The following is a 15664-nucleotide window of genomic DNA, read 5'->3' on the forward strand; positions in this document are numbered from 1 at the left end:
CTGACTATCCACACGATCAATGCTTCTCATCATCTTATGCACCTCTATCAGGTCCCCCCTCATCCTCCGTCACTCCAAGTAGAAAAGGCCGAGTTCCCTCAACCTGCTTTCATAAGGCATGCTCCCAAATCCTGGCAGCATCCTTGTAAATCTCCTCTGCACCCACTCTATGCTTCCACATCCTTCCTGTCGTGAAGCGACCAGAACTCAGCACAGTGCTCCAAGTGGGGTCTGACAGGGTCCTTCCATTCTTCTGATCTCTGGAGAATACAGTTCCAGTCTAGTCAACCTGTCCTAATTCCCGCTACCCCTGAACCAAGTTTGTGTTCCACACTGTGCTCCATCTTGGTTGGCACATCTTTCCACAGGTAAGGAGACCAAAAACTGTACGTGACTCCCGTCACCGCGCCCTGTGAAGGAAGTCCTGGAGAAGGCACACAAGACAATTCCCAGAAGAGTTTCTGGAATGAAAAACCGGGGCAGGACTTGCACAGTAAAATGGTAGGGCTTTAAAATGCACAGTAAATGTTGTCTTCAGGATGGGGATGGAAGGCGAACAGGCGCCAGTCTACATTGGGGGGAAATCAGCGATGGAGAGGGTCAGCAGCTTTAAATCCCTGGGCGTTTAACATCTCGGACGACCTGTCCTGGGCCCAGCGCACAGATGCAATCACAAGGAAGGCGTGCCAACGTCTTTATTTCCTTAGGAGGCTAAGGAAGTTCTGCTTATCACCGAACACTCTAACAAACTTCTTCAGATGTACTGTTGAAAGTATCCTGACTGGTTGCATCAGGGTCTGGGACGGCAATTCAAATGCACAGGAACGTAAGAAGCTGCAGAGAGTAGTGGACTCTGCCCAACACATCACGGGCACATCCCTCCCCACCATCGGGAGTATCTACAGGAGGCGCTCCCTCAAGAAGGCAACGTCCGTCGTCAAAGATCCCCCCACCATCTGGGCCGTGTTGTCTTCTCGCAGCTCCCAATGGGCAGGAGGTACAGAAGCCTGAAGTCCCCACACCACCAGGTTCAGGAACAGCTACTTCCCTTCAACCATTCGGTTCTTGAACCAACCGGCACAACCCTAATCACTGCCTCAGTACAGCAACAACTGGGAGCACTTTGATCACTTTGCACTACAATGAACTTTGTATTTTTGTTCTAATTGTGTTCTTTCTTGTAAAAATTGTGTATAATTTATGTTTTTTCTTGTGAATGCTGCTGAATCTGATGCTCTGTGCCTGTGATGCTGCTGCAAGTAAGTTTTTCATTGCACCTGTGCACACATGGACTTGTGCAGATGACAGTAACTTGACTTTGGTAGGGCCCTGGGGGAGTGTTGTAGAACAGAGAGACCCAGGGGTGCAGGTACATGGTTCCCTGAAAGCGGCAACCATTTTGGTACGCTGGCCTTCATCGGTCAGGACACGGAGTACAGGAGTCAGGACGTCATGTTACAGCTGTACAAGACCTTGGTAAGCCACATTTAGAGTACTATGTACAGTTTTGGTTGTCTTGCTATAGAAAAGATGTCATTAAACTGGAAGGAGTGCAAAAAAGATTCAGAAGGATGTTACCAGGACTGGAGGGCTGAGTCACAGGGAGAGACTGGATAGGCCGGGACTGTTTTCCCTGGAGCGAAGGAGGCTGAGGGGTGACCTGATAGAGGTTTATGTTCTCATCTCAGATGGCAACGAGGTGTACAGGAGTGAGATGGATCGGCTGGTTGAGTGGTGTCGCACCGACAACCTCGCGCTCAGCATCAGCGAGAACAAGGAACTGATTGCCGACTTCAGGAAGGGGAAGTCGGGGAGAACACACACACCAGTCCTCACTGAGGGGTCAACGGTGGAAAGGGCGAGCAGCTTCAAGTTCCTGGGCGCCAACATCTCGGAGGATCTACCCTGGGCCCAACACATTGATGCAATCACGAGGAAGGCATGCCAGCGGCTCTACTTCATTAGGAGTTTGAGGAGATTTGGTATATCACTAAAGTCTGTTGCAAATTTCTACAGATGTACGGCAGAGAGCATTCTGCCTGGTTGCATCACCGCCTGGTACGGAAGCTCCAATGCACAGGATCGCAAGAGGCCGCAGAGGGTTGTAGACTCAGTCAGCTCCATCACGGGCACAACCCTCCCCGCCATCGAGGACATCTTCAAGAGGCGGTTCCTTAAGAAGGCAGTGTCTGTCACTGAGGACCCTCACCACCCGGGACGTGCCCTCTTCTCATTACTACCACCGGGGAGGAGGTACGGGAGCCTGAAGACCCACACTCAACGATTCAGGAACAGCTTTCTTCCCCTCTGTCATCAGATATCTGAACGGTCCATGAACCCCATGATCACTACCTCATTATTCCTAATTTTTTGCACTATTTATTTTGTAATTTATAGTAATTTTATGTCTTTGCACTGTACTGCTGCTGCAAAACAACACATTTCATGTCATTTAAGTCAGTGATAATAAATCTGATTCTGACGTGAGGGGCGTACATAAGGCGGACGGGCACAGTCTTTTCCCCAGGGTCGGGGAGTCTAAATCGAGAGGGTATAGGTTTAAGGTGAGGGGGAGGGATTTAAAAGGGACCTGAGAGACAACTTTATCACACAGAGGGTGGTGTGTGTATGGAACGAGCTGCCAGCGGAAGTGGTAGATACAATTACGACATTTGGATAGGTACATGGATATGAAGGGTTTAGAGGGACATGGGCCAAATGCAGGTAACCGGGACTATCTCAGGTTAGGCAGTGTGGTCGGCGTGGACGAGTTTAGCCGAAGGGCCTGTTTCCGTGCTGTATATGTCTATGACTCTGTCATGGTATTCAGCACCAAGGTTTGCGATGAGTGGCTGGGGTTGTTCTCCTTGGAACAGAGAAGGTGGAGAGGGGATTTCACCGAGCTGCGCGGAGCCATGACGGGTAGATGCTGCCATTATTGGACCGTTCAGTGGCGATGATTTAAAATTTGAAATTTAAACAAAATGATGTTGGAAAAACTCAGCAAGTCAGGCTGCCTCTGCGGAAAGAGGAACAGTAGTGCACTGAGTAGTGGACTCAGCCCAGTACATCACGGGCACATCCCTCCCCACCATCGGGAGTATCTACAAGAAGGCAACGTCTGTGATCAAAGATCCCCCACCATCCGGGCCATGCCATCTTCTTGCAGCTCCCATCAGGCAGGAGGTACAGAAGCCTGAAGTCCCACACCACCAGGTTGAGGAACATTCGGTTCTTGAACCAACCTGCAGAAGCCTAATCACTACAGTTTAGCAACACTATGACCACTTTGCATGAAAATGAACTTTTGTTTTGTTCTAATTGTGTCCCTTATAAAAATTGTTTACAACTTACATTTATGTTTTTTCTTGTGTATGTTCATTCTCTAATGCTCTGTGCCTGTGACGCTGCTGCAAGTAAGTTTTTCATTGCACCCGTGCACACACGGACTTGTGCATCTGACAATAAACTCGACTTCAATTTTACGTTTCAGGTCTGGGACTGGTAATGAGAACTACTGAAGAGAGAGATAGGTTACTCAGATAGCAGAGACAGTGGGAGAGGAAAGGTGAGAACAAAAGAAATATCTCTGATAAGGCAAGACCAGATAATGTAATGTGGCAATTAAAATCAGATTAAGCTTCTTTCTCTGTGTAATGCATTGCTAATATTGCATTGTCTGTCCTACTGGGACCTGCCCAGCACAATAGACTATATAATAAAAAGCAAAAGGAGCGGGCAGGCAATTGTTCTCACACAAACAGAAAGTAAGAGTTGTCTTTGACATTCAGTCTTGGAAGGGCAGTCCTGTTTCAATTCAGAGTGCAACTGTTGGAATTCTTTGAGGAGGTAACAAGCAGGTCGGACAAAGGAGATTCAGTGGACGTTATCTGCTTGGGTTTTCAGAAGGCCTTTGGCAAGGTGCCGCACACGAGGCTGCTAAACAAGATAAGAGCCCACTGTGTTAAAGGCAAAGTACTAGCATGGATAGATTGGCTCAACAAACAATCTGCTGATAGACGGCAGCGGGTCGAGAGCAGCATCGGTGGGAGGACAGGAATTGCCGATGTTTTGGGTTGAAACCCTGCACCCTTTCCTGCCACAGAGGCAGCTCCACCCACTGAGTTCTTGTTTGTTGAGCCAATCTCCTATCCATGCTAGTACCTTGCCTTTAAACACATCATTTGCATCTGCAGTCTCTTGTGTCTCCATAGAAGATTGGCAGACTGGCAGAAGGCAGCGAATTGGGATCACAGGACAAAGGAGCAGAAGTAGGCCATTCAGCCCATCAAGTCTGCTCCACCATTTCACCGTGAGCTAAACTATTCTCCCATCTAGCCCCAACTCCCGGCTTTTCCCCAAATCCCTTGATACTCTGACTAATTAGATACCTATCAATCTCCTCCCAAAACACCCCCAATGATCGGGCCTCCACCGCTGTATGTGGCAACAAATTCCATAAATCCACGACCCTCTGGCTAAAGAAATTTCTCTGCATCTCTGTTGTAAATGGGTACCCTCTAATCTAAGACTGTGCCCTCCTTGTCCTGGACTCACCCACCAAGGAAAACAACTTAGCCACATCTACTCTGTCCAGTCCTTTCAACATATGAAATGTTGAATGGTGTCCTTTTCAGGATGGCTGCCTAGTGGAGATCTGTTGGGAACAGTGCTGGGACTGCAACCCTTCACTTCATACGTTAATGATCTGGATGAAGGAACTGACGGCATTGTGGCCAAGTTCGCAGATGATGCCAAGATAGGTGAAGGGACGGGTCGCGTTGCGGAGGCAGGGAGTCTGCAGAAGGACTTCGACAGGTCGGGAGAGTGGGCAAAGAAGTGGAAGATGGAATACAGCGTAGGAAGTGTGGGGTTCACGCACTTTGGTAGAAGGAATAAAGGCGTAGACTTGTTTCTAAACGGGGAGGAGAATTCAGAAATTGGAAGTGCAAAGGGATTTGGGTCCTAGTGCAGCATTCCCTTCAGGTTAACTTGCAGGTTGAGTCGGTAGTAAGGAAGGCAGATGCAATGTTAGCATTCATTTCCAGAGGACCAGAATATAAAAGCAAGGATGTACCGCTGAGCAGCATCTGTGGAGAAAAGCAGGTGGTCAACGTTTTGGGTCAGGACCCTTCTTCAGGACTGAAGATAGGAAAAGGGGAAGCCCGATATATAGGGGGAGCGGTGATAGGTGGACAAAAGAGGGGAGGTGGGGTGGGCACAGGGTGGGTGATAGGTAGATGCAGGTAAGAGATGCTGATGGGCTGGTGAGGAGGGAGGAGGGGAGAGCAGATCCACTGGGGGATGGGTCAAAGGTAAGGAGAGAGAGGGGAAAAGGCTGGGAAAGGAGAGATGAGAAGCACGGTGTGGGGGGGGTTGTTGTGGGGGTTACTTAAAGTGGAAGAATTCAATGTCATGCCATCAGGCTGCAAGGTCCCAAGACGGAAAATGAGGTGCTGCTCCTCAGTTTGCGCTTGGAATTCTCCCGGCAGTGGAGGAGGCCGAGGATTGACGTATCAGTGATGGAGTGGGAGGGGAAGTTGAGGTGATTGGCGACGGGGGGAGGTGCAAATTGCGGTTATGGATGGAGCGCAGGTGTTCTACGAAACCCCCCCTGCTCCCCCGCATCTGCCTGTCACTATCTCTTACCTGCATCTACCCATCGCCACCCTGTGCCCCACCCCGCCTCCCCTCTTTTGTCCACCTATCAATGCTCTGTTTCTCCCCTCTATATATTGGTCTTCCCCTTATCCTATCTTCAGTCCCGAAGAAGGGTCCTGACCTGAAACGTTGACTGTCTGCTTTTCTCCACGGATGCTGCCTGGCCTGCTGAGTTCCTCCAGCATCTTGCTGTTTTTTTCATCTAGATTCCAGCATCTGCAGTCCTTTGTTTCTCTGATGTACTGCTGAGGCTTTATAAGGCGTTGGTCAGACTGCATTTGGAACATTGTGTCTAAGGAAAGATCCGTTGGCCCTGGAGAGGGTCCAGAGAAGGTTCACAAGAATGATCCCAGGAATGAAAGGCTTAACATATGAAAGCGTTTGATGTCTCTTTGGCCTGTACTCAAGAGTTCAGAAGGATGAGGGGGGCGGATCTTATTGAAACCTACTGGATACTGAAAGGCCTGGATAGAGTCGACGTGGAGTTGATTCCATTAGTAGGAAAGTCTGGGATCCGAGGGCACAATCTCAGAATAAAGGGCAGTCTCTTTAGAACTGAGATGAGAAGGAATTTCTTCAGCCGGAGGGCGGTAAATCTGTGGAATTTGTTGCCGCAGAGGGCAGTGGGAGGCCAAGTCGTTGGGTGCAGTTAAGGCAGAGATTGATAGGTTCTTGATGGTTAGGGGGGTTAAGGGTTACTGGCAAAGGGCAGGAGAATGGGGTTGAAAAAATAAGCAGTCATGATTGAATGGCGGAGGAGACTCAATGGGCCGAATGGCCTAGTTCTGCTCCTAATGGTCTTATGGTTGTGGAAACAGAACCATTCAGGATGGTCACAGAGGAATTGGAGAGAGGGGTACTGGATCTGCTGGGATTATTCTATGAGCTAGTACAGACTCGATGGGCTGAACACACTCTCTCTCTCTGAGCTGCTCAATGTTCTCCAATTCCAGGATCTGCCTTCAGAGGAGATCTCCTGGCCAAAGAACTGGCCTCAGGAATGAAGGTGAGATGACCCCATGCCAAAACCCTAAATTTACCCCATTACAGGTGATCAACCATGTGGGTAGAGGCCGCTCCTGTGCAATGATTGGCGGAGACCACCATCAATCAAAAAAGAGGCAGTACCAATGGGCAGCTCCACATCCCATTGGTAGCAGCGGCTGTCCATCAGCTGGGCGGACGGCGGTAAATCAGAGGGGAGGGATGACGTTCCTCGCAGCTCATTGGTTAGTCCGTATGTCGGTCAGCCAAAACCGCGACGCTCCCTCCCACAACGCTGCGCATCGCCGTCGAGCGCAGGACGCCGGCCCATTGGCGGAAAGCAAAGTCAATCAGTAGAGCGCTCTCAATTGATTGGCTGGCACAGACGTCTGTCAGAAAATCCTCCGTGCAATTGGTCCTTGCGGTGGAGGCGGCCCGCGCGGTGGGCTCTGAGGTAAAAACCGCCGTCTTCACCGCCGGGGGGGGAGGGGGAGCGAGTTGTTCTTTTAATATATAAAAAGAAAAGGAAAATGGTCCTGGTTCTCACCGTGAATGGAAGTTGGGCCTCGTCGTGTGGCGCCGGTCCGTAGCCGGGGGAGGCGGTAGACAATAGCCGGCGCGGGAATACACCGCCGGGGCCTTGCGATCGGCGGGCGGCTGAAGCCTGGCTCGAGTGACGAGGTGGGTGGCCCCGTTCAACATGGGGAGCCGTGGGGAGGAATAAAACCCCCAGCTCCCCCCCTCCCCCGGCGACCGACAGACCGACCGGCCGCCGCCGCCGCCTCGCCCCGGTTTACGCTTCGCCCGACCGCGCGTTTTTTCAAAATTCCCCACAGCATCACCGTGCCGCCGAGCACGCTGGGAGCTGTAGTCCAGCGCCGCTGCCCTGGTAACACTGCAGCGGGAATTCTGGGAGCTGTAGTCCCAGCGCCGCTGCCCTGGTAACACTGCAGCGGGAATTCTGGGAGCTGTAGTCCCAGCGCCGCTTGCCCTGGTAACACTGCAGCGGGAATTCCTGGGAGCTGTAGTCCCAGCGCCGCTGCCCTGGTAACGCTGCAGCGGGAATTCTGGGAGCTGTAGTTTTACTAGGGTGGAAATGGAGGCGAAGGGAGAAATTCTGGGAGTTGTAGTCCAATGATGCTGCAAGGGGTGTGCCGCACTGTTGCAGCCCCATGCTGCGGCTGCGAGGGGTGTGCCCCATGCTGCGGCTGCGAGGGGTGTGCCCCATGCTGCGGCTGCGAGGGGTGTGCCGCAGTGTTTGCAGCCCCGCGCTTTTCACTGTACCTCAGTACAAGTGACATTAATAAACTGATATTTTAAATGCATGCCCTTGAGTATTAGCCATTTCAACCCTGGAAATGTTACCAGCTGTCTACCCTATAATCTTATAAACTTCTATCAGGTCTCCCCTTGACCTCTAATGCTCCAGGTAAAATAACCCATGTCTGTCCAACCTCTCCTTATAGCACATACCCTCTGAACAAGGTAGCATCCTGGTAAACCTCGTCTGCACCTTCTCCAAAGCTTCCACATCCTTCCTGTAAATGTAGCTTAAAAAACATGCTGCAGTCTGATGCAGGGTTTTGACCCGAAACATCGACATTTCCTTTCTCTCCACAGATGCTGCTCGACCCGCTGAGTTCCTCCAGCGGATTGTCTGTTGCTCCAGATTCCAGCATCTGCAGTCTCTGTGTCTCTAAAACAATCTGTAAATGCTGGATATCTGAAATAAAAAGTGTTTGGAAAAAACCCAGCAGTTCAGGCAGCACCTGCGGATGAAAGAAGCAGAGTTATTATTTCAGATCAAGACTGGGGGCCATGGAAACGTTAGCTCTCTTTTATTCTCTCGATGTTTCGGGTTGAGACACTGCATCTTGGACTATCCTTTCACCTCCACAGATACTGCTTGATCCACTGAGTTCCTCCAGCAGTTTGCTTGTTTCCATCTGCAACCTCTTTGTCACCATCTTTTTTTTTTTGCTCTCTCTGCATGGAGGTTGTCTATTTGGTAAATTTCATAAATTGCAGAAACAAAGGACTGCAGATGCTAGAATCTAGATGAGAAAAACAAGATGGTGCAGGAGGAACTCAGCAGTTCTGTGTTTGGACTTCTGGCAGTGGAGGAGGCTGAGGGCTGACGTTATCAGTGATGGAGGGGGAGTTGAAGTGACTGGCAACAGGGAGATGTAGATCGCGGTTATGGATGGAGCGCAGGTGTTCTGCGAAACAGTCACCTTGTCTGCTTTGGTCTCGCCAATGTAGAGGAGGCCACACTTGCCCCACTTACTGCCACTAATTAGACTGCTGAGTTCCTCCAGCATCTTGTTGAAATTTCATAAATTGGTTTATTATTGTCATGTGTACCGAGGTACAGTGGAAAACTTTGTTTTGCATGCCATTCCATACAGGTCACTTCATCACATCAGTACATCGAGGTAGTACAAGGGAAAAGCAATAACAGAATGCAGAATAAACTGTCACAGTTACAGAGAAAGTGCAGTGCAGGCAGACAATAAGGTGCAAGGGCCACGACGAGGTAGATTGTGAGGTCAGAGTCCATCATATCGAACTAGGGGACTGTTCAATAGTTTATAATTAAAAATTATAATTAAAAAAAATCTATCAGGTCTCCCCTCAGCCTCCACCGCTCCAGAGAAAACAATCCTAGTTTGTACAACCTTTCCTACCATGAAACCTGTCCAAATGTCTTTTAAAATTGTACCCGCCTCTACAGCTTCTTCCACACAGAAGGTGGTGGATATGTGGAATAAGTTGCCCCACGGGTCCCTTTAAATCTCTCCCCTCACCTTAAACCCACGCCCTCTAGTTTTAGCCTCCCCTCCTCTGGGGGAAAAAGACTGCGACCGTCCACCTTATCCATGCCCCTCATGATTTTATAAACCTCTATAAGGTCACCCTCAACCTCCTACACTCCAAGGAGAAAAGTCCCAGCCCATCCAACCTCTGCTTATAACTCAAACCCTCACCTGCAACTATCTCTCAACTCCAACCCTCCTCCTTTGCTGTACTTGGCACAACCTCATGACCTCTTTCACCCATCCTCAGTCCACCAATCACCTCGGGGGGGGGGGCCTGTTTCACCACTGCCCCCCTCCTCTCTACACTGGCCATCTCCCCTCTCCACTCTCAGTCCTGATGCAGGTCTTTGACCTGAAACGCCAACAATTCCTTTCCCCCTCCTCCCCACCACCCCTCCCCCCACCCCGCCACACAGATGTTGCTCGACCTGCTGAGTTCCTCCAGCAGATTGTTTGTTGCTCCCACGGTGCTGTCGGGAGGAAGTTCCAGGATTTAGACCCAATGATGGTGAAGAAACGGCTGATATGTTTCCAAGTTGGGATGGTGGAGGGGAACTTGCAGGTGGTAGTGTTCCCCTGCACCCGCTGCCCTTGATGGTAGAGGTGACTGGTTTGGGAGGTGCTGTCAGAGTAGCCGCAGTGCGTTCTCTAGACGGTGCACACTGCAACCACTGTGCACTGGTGGTGGAGGGAGGGAGGGAGAAGGGGGTAGGTGGGGTGCTGATCGAGCGGGCTGCTTTGTCCTGGGTGGTGTTGAGCTCTCTGAGATTTGTTGGAGCCGCCCTCACTTAGGCCAGTGGAGAGTCTTCTGTCACACTCCTGACCTGTGCCTTGTAGATGGGGGGGAAGGTAATGTGGCGGATGTGGAGTGCATGGACTAACTCCACCCAGGGAAGTGGGGAGTGTCCCGTCACACTCCTGACCTGTGCCCTGTAGATGGGGGGGAAGGTAATGTGGCGGATGTGGAGTGCATGGACTAACTCCACCCAGGGAAGTGGGGAGTGTTCTATCACACTCCTGACCTGTAGATGGGGGAAAGGTGATGTGGAGTGCATGGACTAACTCTACCCAGGCAAGTGGGGAGTGTCCTGTCACACTCCTGACCTGTGCCTTGTGGATGGGGGAAAGACCTTTGGGTGTCAGGAGGTGAGTCACTCACTGCAAGCTCCCCAGCCTCTGACCTGTTCTTGTAGCCAGGGGTATTCTGTGGCTGGTCCGGTTAAGTTTCTGGTCAATAGTGACACCCCCACCCACACCCCCCCATACTTGAGAGAGTTGGCGCTGGTAATTCTCTTGAATGTCAGGGATAAATGGTTACACTCTCTCTTGTTGGAGATGATTAATGCAGAAAATAGAAGCTCATAGATCAGATAGAAGATTGGCTTGCTGTGGAAAACAGAACGTAGGCATAACTGCGCTTTTTACCAGTTGGCAAGTGGTGTGCCTTAGGGATTGGTGCTGGGGCTTCAACTTTCACAATTTACCTGAATGACTTGGATGAAGGTATGGTTTTTAAATTTGCTAATGCTGCAAAGATAGAAAAAAGGTAACGGTACATACTGTACAAGTTAAGTGATGGGGATTGATATGAAATGTGGACATTAGTTTGGGGAAAATGTGGCAGGAAGAATAAAAAGAAAACGTATATAAATGGTGAGAGTTTACACAGCTCAGAATAAGAGGGATTTGGATGGTTTTCAAAAGGCTATAATGCAAGTACAGTAATTGGGATAGCTGGCAATGTTGTTATCTATTGCCAAAGGCATTGAATAAATAGGGCATTGGTGAGGTCACATTTTGGAATACCGTGCACAGTATTGGTCTCTTTATTTTAAGGGAAGATGTAAATGAGTTGGAAGCAGTTCAGAGAAAGCCAGAGAGTCACGGAGTATTACAGCACAGAAACAGGCCCTTTGACCCAGCTCGTCCATGCCGATCAGTTGTCACGCTGAGCTAGTCCCATTTCCCGCGTATGGTCCATATCCCTCTAAACCTTTCCTATCCATGTACCTGTCTGAATGTCTTTTAAATGTTGTTATTGTACCTGCTTCTACCATTTCCTCTGACCACTCATTCCATACACCCACCACCCTCTGTTGGGCATAACGTTGCCCCTCAGATCCCTTTTTAAATCTTTCCCCTCTCACCTTAAACGGATGTCCTAAAAGATTTCCCTACCCTGGGAAACCTTTGACCTTATCTACACCATTCATGATTTTATAAACCTCTATAAGGTCACCCCTCAGCCTCCTGTGCTCCAGGGAAAACAGTCCCAGCCTATCCAGTCTCTGCTTGTAACTCAAGCCCTCCAGTCCCAGCAACGTCCTTGTCAATTTTTTTTTGCACCCTTTCCAGTTTAATGACATCCTTCCAGAACTGCACACAGTACTCCAAATCTGGCCTTGTCACTTGGCAGGGCTGCAGAGCTTTGATCTGATATGTTGGTTGAAGGATCACTTGTCTCTGCCCATTGCATGCTGCTTTGACTCCGTAGCACTGCATGTAGTCCTGCATTGCAGTCTTGGGTCAACAGGCCTTTGACTCTGAAGCAAGGCAAGGAACCGAAAAGACATTTAGCATATAGACGATCATTTTTCATCGGCTTGAGCAAAGGTTTACTAGTGTAAGCTTAACCAAAGCTAAAATTCTTCCTGTTGTCGGGGCCAGATACACACTGTACTCTTGCTTTTGAAATTCAAGGTCAAAGTTGTGTTATTAAAGCGCCCATTTTAATGCTGGAAATCTGAAATAAAAAAAATAGTTGGAAACACTCAGCAGGTCGGGCAGCATCTGTGGGAAGAGAAAGAGTGCTGGTGTCCAAGCTGGTTCTGACGAGGGTTCTCTGACTGGAAGCACTAACTGTTCCCCGTTCCACAAATGCTACACAGTGGTGCAGCTAGTAGGGCCACTGTCTCCATACCAGCGAACCAGGTTCAATGCTGATCCAAGGCGCTGTCTGTGTGGAGATTGCACATTCTCCCTGTGACTTTATGGGTTTCCCCCCTGGGTGTTCCGAGTCCTCCCATATTTCAACGACGTGTGGGTCAAGTGGTTAATTGGCTGCTGCATATTGCCCCCGTCCCCAATGTGTGGGTGAAGGGTAGAATCTGGAGGGAATTGATGGAAAAGTGGGGAGAATTTTAAAAAAAAAAAGGATTAATGTACAATCCCTGAAAATGGGCAGTTGAGTGGTGAGTGTGAACTCGATGGGCTGATGGGCCTGTTTCCATGCGGTATCTCTCTTTGACTCATTTTAGAAAGTCAAATTAGTGTAGGACTTTCACAGTGAACGGTAGGGCCCTGAGGAGCATTGAAGAACAGAGGGACCTTGCAGTACAACTTCATGGTTCCCTGAAGGAGGAGTCCCAGGTAGAAAGGGCGGTGAAGAAGGTGCTTGGCCTGCTGGCCTTCGTTGGTGGGCATTGAGTAGAGAGGTTGGGGAGATCACGGTGCGGTTGTACAGGACACTGGTGAGGCTGCACTTGGAGTATTGTGCTCAGTTTTGGTCACCCTGCTATAGGAGAGACATTATTAAACTGGAAACGGTGCAGAAAAGATTTACAGGATGTTACCAGGACTGAGTTATAGGGAGAGCTTGGGCAGGTGAGGACTTTATTCCTTGGAGCGTAGGAGACTGAGGGGCGATATGACAGAGGTGTATAAAACCGTGAGGGGCATAGACAGGGTGAATGCGCACAATTTTTTCCCCAGGGTTGGGGAATCAAGAACTAGAGGGCACAGGTTTAAGGTGGGAGGGGAAAGAGATTTAATAGGAATCTGAGGGGCAACTTTTGTTTTACACGAAGGATGGTGTCTATGTGGCGTGAGCTGCCAGAGGAAGTGGGTGAGGCAGGTACAACAACATTTAAAAGGTACTTGGACAGGTACGGGTTGGAAAGGTTTAGAGTGATATGGGACAAACGGGACTGGCTTGGATGGGAATCTTGATCAGCATGGACCAGTTGGGCCGAAGAGCCTGTCTCCGTGCCGTGTGACTCTGAGATGTGCCTGATTTGCTGAATGTTTCTACAGTCTTTAACATGTGTGACGTGATGAATCCAGACCCCCAATGGCTGCCGTGTTGCCTTGTCACCGATTATCTCGAGGGCACACCTGCACATTTTGAGAAAAGTTTACAGCCTTGCACGAGGCTCTGACCAGCTGTTGGAAACGTGCCTGTAACTGTTCTGCCTGGTTTGAAGTGTGACACAGCCAGTGTGTGTGGATGAGCTGGAAAATGTGCACAGGTCAGGAAGGCAGATATGCGCTGTTGTTATGTGTTGTGCGAGTGTTTAAGATAGCTCTGACCGTGGTTCTCAAAAGAGTGCTTTGTGGTTGGATGTGGTCCTGCTTCCTTGAGTACTCGAAGTGCAGTCTGGCCTTGTAGATTGTCGCAACTTGTAAGAAATATCAAGAGAATTTAAATTGCCCAAGGCACAGAAGGTCATGAGCCGAGTGTTCGTAAATGGGATTAGTGTAGCCAGTTGGTCAATGTGGACTTGTGACCCTGACAATAGGAAGCCAGTAAGTGGAAAATAAAACAAGAAACTGCAGATGCTGGAAGTCTGAAATAGAAAAATGTTGGACAAACTCAACAGATCAGGCAGCGTCCATGGAAAGTAATTAATTACACTGCTGTAGCAGCTCATTCTGATCTCATCTGCCGAATGACTTCACCCCCATTGGTTCCACCCATTCCCCTCCCCCCACCTTTGCTGCTACCAGGACCAACTTGTTTCTCAGGTCTGACAAAGGTCTTCTGTTTCTCTTCTCCACAGATGCTGCATGACTTGTTGAGCGTTTCCAGCAGTTTTCTTTCTGTTTTATTTTAATCTATAAGACATTGATGAGGGTGCATTTGCAATATTGTGTTTAGTTTTGGTTACCCTGCCACAGGAAAGATGCCATTAAGCTGGAAAGAGTGCAGAGGGGGATTTACAAGGATGTTGCCAGGACTCGAGGGCCTGAGTTATAGAGAGAGGTTGAGCAGGTTGGGACTTTATTCACTGAAGCATAGGAGGCTGAGGGGTGATAGTAGTGTAGAAAATTATGAGGGGCATCGATAGGGTGAATGCACATACTCTTTTTCCTGGGGTTGGGGAATCAAGAACTAGAGGGCATAGGTTTAAGGTGAGAGGGGAGAGATTTAGTACAAGATTTCTTTATTAGTCACATGTACATCGAAACACACAGTGAAATGCATCTTTTGCATAGAGTGTTCTGGGGGCAGCCCGCAAGTGTCGCCACACTTCCGGCACCAACATAGCATACCCACAACTACCTAACCCGTACGTCTTTGGAATATGGGAGGAAACCGGAGTACCCGGAGGAAACCCACGCAGACATGGGGAGAACTTTCAAACTTCTTACAGACAGCGGCCGGAATGAACCCGGATTGCTGGCACTGTAATAGCGTCACGCTAACCGCTACACTACTGCATCTGCCCTATAAGGAGTGGTTGGACAAACTTGGGTTGTTTTCTCTGGAGCGGCAGAGGCTGAGGGGAGACCTGATAGAGGTTTATAAATTTATGAGGTGTAGATAGTCCTTTTTCTCAGGGTACAAATGCTGGGTAGGAACCCGAGGGGCAACTTTTTCACCCCAGGGGGTTGTCCGTATATGGAATGAGCTGCCAGAGGAGGTGGTTGAAGCAGGTACAGTAACAAAGGTACATGGATAGGAAAGGTTTAGAGGGATATGGGCCACATGTGGGCAAATGGGACTAGCTTAGGTGGAAATCTTGGTTGACATGGACCTGAAGGGCCTGTTTCCTTGCTCTCTGACTCTGTATCGTATTGGCACAGTTCTTCTTATCTTTCTCGTACGTCTGGCATGCTGGGTATGTCCCACCACCTTGCCATTATCAACACATTACACAGACCAAGAAATTGAATGTGCTGGTGACTGGCCCTGTCACAGACACTCCCTTTGTTCTACACATCCCTCCCCACCTTCTCTCCTACTGAAAACTAACTGGCTTCCTCTCTTTCCCAGCTCTGACGAAGGGTCATAGATCTGAAACGTTGACTGCTTTTCTCTCTCCACAGTTGCTGCCTGACCTGCAGAGTATTTCCAGCAACTTTCTGTTTTAATACCCAAGGAAGCCTAAACGAAAGTTTCATATCCATGTTGCAGCTGTATAAAACTTTGGTTAGGCTGCACTTCGTGTGCAGTTCTAGTTGCCCCATTACAGGGAGGA

The 15664-nt window shown here is 49.4% G+C and overlaps 1 protein-coding gene across 1 annotated transcript in view; it reads left to right on the forward strand.

Annotated features, from left to right (window-relative positions):
• The first annotated feature begins 6008 nt into the window (after positions 1–6008).
• Positions 6009–15664, forward strand: part of setdb1b (SET domain bifurcated histone lysine methyltransferase 1b) — a 108791-nt gene continuing 99135 nt past the window's right edge. The window contains exon 1 of the mRNA XM_052045939.1: positions 6009–7326. The gene's annotated coding sequence lies outside the window, so the exon portion shown is untranslated. The remainder of the gene's footprint in view (positions 7327–15664) is intronic.

This window comes from Pristis pectinata, chromosome 40 (genome assembly GCF_009764475.1).
Source record: "Pristis pectinata isolate sPriPec2 chromosome 40, sPriPec2.1.pri, whole genome shotgun sequence".
In the NCBI taxonomy this organism is placed as follows: Eukaryota; Metazoa; Chordata; class Chondrichthyes; order Rhinopristiformes; family Pristidae; genus Pristis; species Pristis pectinata.